Source organism: Mus musculus, chromosome 8 (genome assembly GCF_000001635.26).
Source record: "Mus musculus strain C57BL/6J chromosome 8, GRCm38.p6 C57BL/6J".
Lineage (NCBI taxonomy): Eukaryota > Metazoa > Chordata > Mammalia > Rodentia > Muridae > Mus > Mus musculus.
This window is the reverse complement of record NC_000074.6, coordinates 63,772,890-63,780,349: the sequence shown is the minus strand read 5'-3', so window position 1 is coordinate 63,780,349 and position 7,460 is coordinate 63,772,890. Positions and strand designations below refer to the sequence as shown.

The 7,460-nt window shown below is 38.0% G+C and overlaps 1 long non-coding RNA gene and 1 pseudogene across 2 annotated transcripts in view; one reads left to right on the top strand and one right to left on the bottom strand.

Annotated features, from left to right (window-relative positions):
- On the bottom strand, nucleotides 1,099-2,317 carry Gm5350 (predicted gene 5350; annotated as a pseudogene).
- Nucleotides 2,874-7,460, top strand: part of Gm35424 — a 29,265-nt gene continuing 24,678 nt past the window's right edge. For both annotated transcript variants that reach the window (XR_870459.1, XR_379022.2), the window contains exons 1-2: nucleotides 2,874-2,984; nucleotides 4,342-4,493. This is a non-coding gene — a long non-coding RNA (predicted gene, 35424). The remainder of the gene's footprint in view (nucleotides 2,985-4,341; nucleotides 4,494-7,460) is intronic.

Below are 7,460 nucleotides of genomic sequence, written 5' to 3'. Positions count from 1 at the left end.
TACTGATGCCATGTTTTACTTGCAAACAGAAGCTTAATATGGCTGTCATCCGAGAAATTCTACCAGCAGCTGAGACAGATGAAGATAGTTACAGCCAACTATTGATTGGATTGAGGTCGGGGACCCCTATGGAAGAGTTAGGTGAAAGATTGAAGGAGCTGATGGAGATGGCAAATTCATAGGAAGATTGAGGGTATCAACTAACTCAGACCCCTGGGAGCTCCCAGAGACTAAGCTACTAACCAAAGAGCATACATGTGCTGGTTTGTGGCCCCCAGCACAGACGTGTCAGAGGGTTGCCTTGTCTGGACTCAGTGGGGGCAGAATGCACTAATCCTGTAGAGACTTGATGCTCCAGGAAAGGGCAACATGGGAGGGGGTGAGAAGGGTGGTAGGGGTGAGGGATGAGGAGTACCCTCTCAGAGGCAAAGAGGATAGAGTAAAGATCTCTTGGAGGAGGGATTGGGAAAGGGGCAACATTTGGAATGCAAAAATATAAAACAATTAAAATAAAAAATAAGCATAAAAATCAGCTAAAATTCATGGAACAAAAATCTTGACCTAACTTTTCACTTGTTTTTGTCTACAAATTGTCTGATTTTCAAGTGTTAAATTCATTTTCTTTCTTGAATTGTAAACTATTTGCTCTTTCCATATGTTATATTTTTAGGTTCCTGGATTTTATATTTGAGACAATACTGGTTACTGGTGAACTCACTCTTTCTTTCTTTCTTTCTTTCTTTCTTTCTTTCTTTCTTTCTTTCTTTCTTTCTTTCCTTCTTTCCTTCTTTCCTTCTTTCCTTCTTTCCTTCTTTCCTTCTTTCCTTCTTTCCTTCTTTCCTTCTTTCCTTCTTTCCTTCTTTCCTTCTTTCCTTCTTTCCTTCTTTCCTTCTTTCCTTCTTTCCTTCTTTCCTTCTTTCCTTCTTTCCTTCTTTCCTTCTTTCCTCCCTCCCTCCCTCCCTCCCTCCCTCCCTCCCTCCCTCCCTCCCTCCATTCTTTCTTTCTTTCTTTCTTTCTTTCTTTCTTTCTTTCTTTCTTTCTTTCTTTCTCTCTGTCTCTCTCTCTGTCTCTCTCTGTCTCTGTCTCTCTCTCTCTTTTGGTGCAGCAGAATTTATTGCTGGTATTGAAGAGAGTAGGGAGGGCTTCCTAGCCCCACCCTGTTATTATGGGTGTCTGTCATGGAAATTGTGAGAGAGATGCTCAGTGTTGGGGGCCGAGGTGGGGTAGGGACTCCTCAGCAACTGAGGTCTCTCTCTTGTTCTCAGTGTTCTTGCTTGAGTGGGTTGTCCAGAGTTTCTTATTCCTTGTGGGCCATGGAGGCCATGGGGTCTACAGCCCTGCAGCTGTAGCTGTATTCATTGTCATACCAGTGAATGAGCTTTACAAAGTTGAGAGCAATGCCAGCCCCAGCATCAAAGATGGAAGAGTAGGAGTTGCTGTTGACGCCGTAGGAGACAACCTGGCCCTCAGTGTAGCCCAAGATGCCCTTTAGTGGGCCCTCAGATGCCTGCTTCACCACTTTCTTGATGTCTTCATACTTGGCAGGTTTCTTCAGGCAGGTGGCATTTCAGATCCACAATGGATACATTTGATAGGAACAGGAAGGACCAAGCCAGTAAGCTTCCTAAACAGCTCTGGGATGACCTTGCCCACAGCCTTCACAGCACCAGTGGATGCAGGGATGATGTTCTGGGCAGCCCCATGGTCATCACACCACAGTTTTCCACAAGGGCCATCCACAGGCATCTGAGTGGCAGTAATAGCATGAACCATGATCATGAGCCCTTTCACGATGCTAAAGTTGTCATGGATGACCTTGGCCGGGGGACTAAGCAGTTGGTGGTGCAGGATGCATTGCTGACAATCTTGAGTGAGTTGTCATATTTTGCATGGCTCACACCCATCACAAACATGGGGGCATTGGCAGAAGGGGTAGAGATGATGACCTATTTGGCCCCACCCTTCGAGTGGGCTCTGGCATTCTCCAAGTTGGTGAAGACATTAGTAGACTTTTCGACATACTCAGCACCAGAATCACCCCACTTCATGTTAGCGGGGTCTGGCTCCTGGAAGATGGTGATGGGCTTCCCATTGATGACAAGCTTCCCATTCTCAGCCTTGACTGTGCCGTTGAATTTGCCATGGGTGGAGTCATACTGGAACACATAGGCCATTAGTTGAGGTTAATGAAGAGGTTCTTGATGGCAACAATCTACACTTTGTCAAGTGGAAAGCAAATGGCAGTCCTGGTTATCAGGCACCTAATACGGCCAAATCTGTTCACAATGACCTTCACCATTTTGTCTACGGGACAAGGCTAGAACTGCACAAGAAGATGCAGCTGTCTCTGGAACAGGGAAGAGCAGAGATTAACATTTCTTTCTTTGAAAGGAATAATTATCTATACTTTAAAAATATTAAGATAAAACTTATACAAATACACATTTTAATATACTTTTAACTTAGATTTTTATATATAATTTATATCCAGAATGGACAAATGTTCTCATTAGCTTTTATTGTCAGTTTGATACAACGTAGAGTAGCCTGTGATGCATAATTTGAGAAACCGACTCATATTGGTCTGTGGCCATATCTCTGACAGATTGTCTTGATTAATGATTGTCTTGATTGATGATTGATATGGAAGTAATCTTTTAATTTGGTTTCTATTGCTTTGGTAAAACACGATGGCTAATAGAAACTTGCGGGGCAAGATAACTAGCTTCAATGGCCCATAGCTGATCTTTGAGAGAACACTAGCCAGAATCTCAGGTAAGGCAGGAACCTGGAGTGCTGACTCCAAGAAACTGAATATTGCTTGTTGTCCTTTTCCCAGAGGGCTTGCTAACATTGCTTCCTTACACAGGCCAGGATCATCATACCCAAGGAATACTCCCTATAATGTGCTTGCTGCATGTACATAATTACTAAGGACCTCAGAGTCAAGAGTATTCTGCTATCTGGGTCAAATGGTGATAAAGGTTAGTGTATTCACCTCAAGAGGTTTCAGTCCTGTTTTGATTTTGAGAAGATTAAATGGAGCATGGTGTCATCAAACTTCTTTAAAGCAAAGTAAAAATTTTTAGGACATTTCTACCAACAATTAACTTATTAATGTCCTGACTTTTATGAAAAGAACCTAGTTATTTAATTTACTAATACTTATCTTTCAGTTTTGTGAATATTAATTTTGTGTTACTTGTTAACATGAATGATGTATTACACAGACTTAATACATTTTTTTTGATATTAATTATTGGTGCCCAGAAGCCCCTGGAATCTTGTCCCTGAGCCATTATCTAACACTCTTTTGCTTCTTCCACGATCTTGCTTCTGTTCCGTAATTGACTCCTGACATTTTACAATGAGGACACTCCTTTCTGAACCTTTCACAATGAGGACATTCCTTTCCAAGCCTTTTTACAATGGGGACACCTCCGGTTTGGCCTGTGTACCTGAGCAAATACCATTTGCGGTTTTCATCTTTAAAAGCCTTCCATTTCCCAAGAATAAATGAGGCTTGAACAGGAATTTTGTCTTGCCTCCTTCCTTTGAGTCTTCTGATGCCAAAATTTGTCGTTGTAGCTCCATTCCTCCAAGAACACTGTTGTTTAAGTCCTGCAGATTGGGGTAGATAATATTCATCTCATCTCAGGAAAAAATTAATATTACTTTGAAGTAGCAATGATATGAATAAGTGGAAATATATAAGTGGAGAAATTCTGAGCACAGCCATCATCAAAATAAAAATTCACTGGAGTCATTTTTGGAATGTATGCTGTAAAATTAATAAGAGTTATATATACCTGTATATGCTTATTGAAATAAGAGAATTATATGATCTTATTATATCTTTAAATTATTTTGTTTGTTTTATAAACAGGGTCTTCTATGTTGCCTTGAACTCCTGGGTTCAAGCAATAATCCTTTCACCTCTTCCTGAGTAGCCTTTGCACACCACTGGGGCTGGCTCTTTCCTTACTCCTCTGTGTTGTTCCTAGAGTCTTCTTTATTTGACTCAAATGAAGAAGTAACGGTTGGCAGTGTCTGGGAATTAAACCCAAACCCTAGTTAGCTATCCTCAGAATACATGAATGCTGCAAGTCCGTTGGTGAGCTGTCCTGTAGTGTGTCCAAGGCTAATGGTGTCTAAATAGTTCTTCCATTGCCAATTATTCAGAGGTATTTCTCTTGTGCAAACTGATTTTACTGGAGAGAAACTATAGAGTTTTGTGAGAAGAGACTCAATCCTGCTTCCAAATTTATCTGATGCTAACTGGAGGTTTTAAGATAACAACTTGTCAGTTTACTATGTAGCATCTTTACTTTTTGCTTTCAGCCCAACTGCCACAACTGGCCATAGGGCAGTCAGCTGTGGACATTAGACTCGTGGTGATTCAAAGTTTTCCAGAAGTGGATGGAACTTTGTCTTTACCACAATGAATGAAAGAATTACCAGCTGCATGGGGTGGAAGGAGATCTGCAATGAAGGTCTGTCGGTTCCACTTGTTTCTTCTTCTTAGACAAACTAGCTACTGATGGATTCTGAGTCCAGAGCAGCCTGCATAGTATGCATGTTTCTATGAGTTTTGTGTATTGCTGGTTCATAACTCACTCTCCGTATGCTGTGCCCATTCCAGCTGTTTTCTGCTTCCAATATATCGTGTCTCTTCTTTCCTGTCCTGTTCTCCTTGGATTTGCTTGTTAATACTTTGTCATCTTATGTTACTGTGTTTTGGGAAGAAAGATTAACTACAAACACATGTCTAAGATATCACACACTTCAAATATGACCTTTATTATGTTGCATCGAGTGATATTTTTAGCTTCTAAATATTGTGTATTTGAAGCTAGCCTTTCGTCACCCATGATATATTGACAAATCATAGCTTAACTTCTGTGCTTGAAAAGTATATTATATTCAGCTATTAATTTGGATGCAATAATAGTATTTATATAGAATGCTATAGGTTAGCTGTTTCTTAGACTACTGGCAAAATAACATCATATTCTTGAAATTAAAATGGAAACAAATTTCAGAGAATATTTATTCTTCTCAAATGTGTTTTGAGAGGCAAATGGAAAATTATGTTTGGCAACTAAAAGTAAATTCATAGAAAGTAATTATTGGCAGTAAATGAAGAGTAAATCTGTATAAAATGTTAAACAGTGTTGTAATGTGAAAAGATTTAACAGTGTGACATATAGATTTTAGCTATAAGAAGTTAACGTACCTCGTTAGTTATAGACATTCTTTGAGATTTTTCTGATAAAAGGAGTGGAAAATTAATGGACATGTCATATTCATGAATGTGAAAATGTCATTAAATGAACATAAAGACATAGCTAAAAAGCCCCTTCAATGAGATCAGGCAGTAGGATGAATAATTAGGAAAGCAGAACCAACTGGAGAGATTCTGTGGCTGGCAAATATAACTTCCTGCCTCTTATGACTCAGAATATATAGGATTCCATAGAAGCCAGAGTACTTGGCAGATAACTTGTTCCTTTCTACTATACTTCTTTTTGTTTGTTTGTTTGTTTGTTTGTTTGTTTTGTTTTGTTTGTTTTTGTTTTTGTTTTTGGAGACAGGATTTCTCTGTTTAGCCCTGGAACTCACTTTGTAGAGCAGGCTGGCCTCGAACTCAGAAATCTGCCTGCCTCCTGAGTGCTGGGATTAAAGGTGTGCGCCACCATGCCCGGCTTCTACTCTGTTTCTTAACCTCTTCAGACAGACCCCATTTGTGTTCTTTGAAAAATGACTTACTAAGTAGCATTTACTCTTGAACAAATTTTGACATTCACTTCAAAGGTTTGGTTGCTGAATTTATTTATTCAAAGGATGAGAGAAAAGATGAGAAATAAGAGAGTATAACAGACTAAGCATAAGCTACTCCATGAGGAGCTACTGGCTTGAAGAAAGGTGCCTTGGATACTCATGGTTTTGAATCTGTTATATAAAGCATGAACAACTCACATGTACACAGATTGTTAAAGTAGTTTGTTAAGTCCCTGATAATCCTCACATATTCATGTTATTCATGTATGCATGGACTTAAAATATATAATGAAACAATATTTTCATAAATTTTGTTCCCGTACAATAGAAATAGGTTTTATGAAAGAAATAAAGACTGTGAAATCAAGGTAACTTTTGGAATCTTTCACACAGACATATCCTTCGGTTCTGGAAGAATAATAGAATGCCACCCTGGGGCTAGGATATTTATTTACATATAATATAGCTGGATATGTCTCATGCGTATACAGCCTCTTACATAAGAAAATATGTAATTTAAGTTTTAACTCAACACTGATGATGAAATGGATTTGTAAAACATTCACAATGACTTAATATCTTTGCTCTTTGAAAAAGCTTCTTCTAGATTCTTATGGAATTTTTCTCTTCAACTCTAATTATGAATATTAGATCTAATTATTTGACTACACATTGTATACATCGTCAAAGAATAACTAAAGTTGTAAGATAAAGTCAAAAAAATTAAGTGAGAATAGAAGGATAGAAGGAAAACAAAATGAAGTCATGAAAACAGAAATACATTTTAAAAAATCATTTAGGTAAACAACCCAACTATAACATTGACAAATAATTAGTACAAGAGAAGAAACTCTTACATTTTGTCATGTGTTTTAAAAATCATTTTTAAAAAAGTAGGCATCATGTATCAGTTATCGCAGCACAAGTTTAACAGCAACTTCTTTCTGTACAATTTGAAAGTACCCAGTCTAATGCTTGCATCTGTGGTAGATTTTTAGTATTTTAAAATATTTTCTAATCTTTGAACACCTTTGTTTTGAAATGAGTAATATCATTAGTTACCCAGGTCCCTTAGAAGAAGTGTTTATTACTGAGTATATCACACACCTATAATCCTACAATTCCTGTCCAGGGATCTGAGGCCAAAGACAGTGAGTTCTGGGCCACCTTGAGTTGGACAGTGAAAAAACTTTCCTGTCTTTTTTCTCTCTCTCCCACTCCCTTCTCTTGCTTCCCTTCCTTTCTTCTTTCTTCTTTCTTTTCTTTCTTCCTTTCTTTTCTTTTCTTTTTCCTTTTCTTTTCTTTTCTTTTCTTTTCTTTGTTTCTTTCTTTCTTTCTTTCTTTCTTTCTTCCTTCCTTCCTTCCTTCCTTCCTTCCTTCCTTCCTTCCTTCCTTCCTTCCTTCCTTCCTTTCTTTCCCTTCTGCCAGGTAAACAACCAGACTATAACATTGACAATATTCTTTTCAATAATTAGTACAAGAAAAGAGATTCTTATATTTCTGTGAAAGCAGATAATTTTGGAATATCTTGTATGTGCTGAAATTATAACATGGACTGAGGAAACAATTAGTAAAATCAAGAATTTTATTTTGAATAAAATTTTGAATTAGGACTTACCACACTTAAATGTAAGAAGCCCGAAATATATGTAAAGAAAATTAATGAGGAAATAACAAAA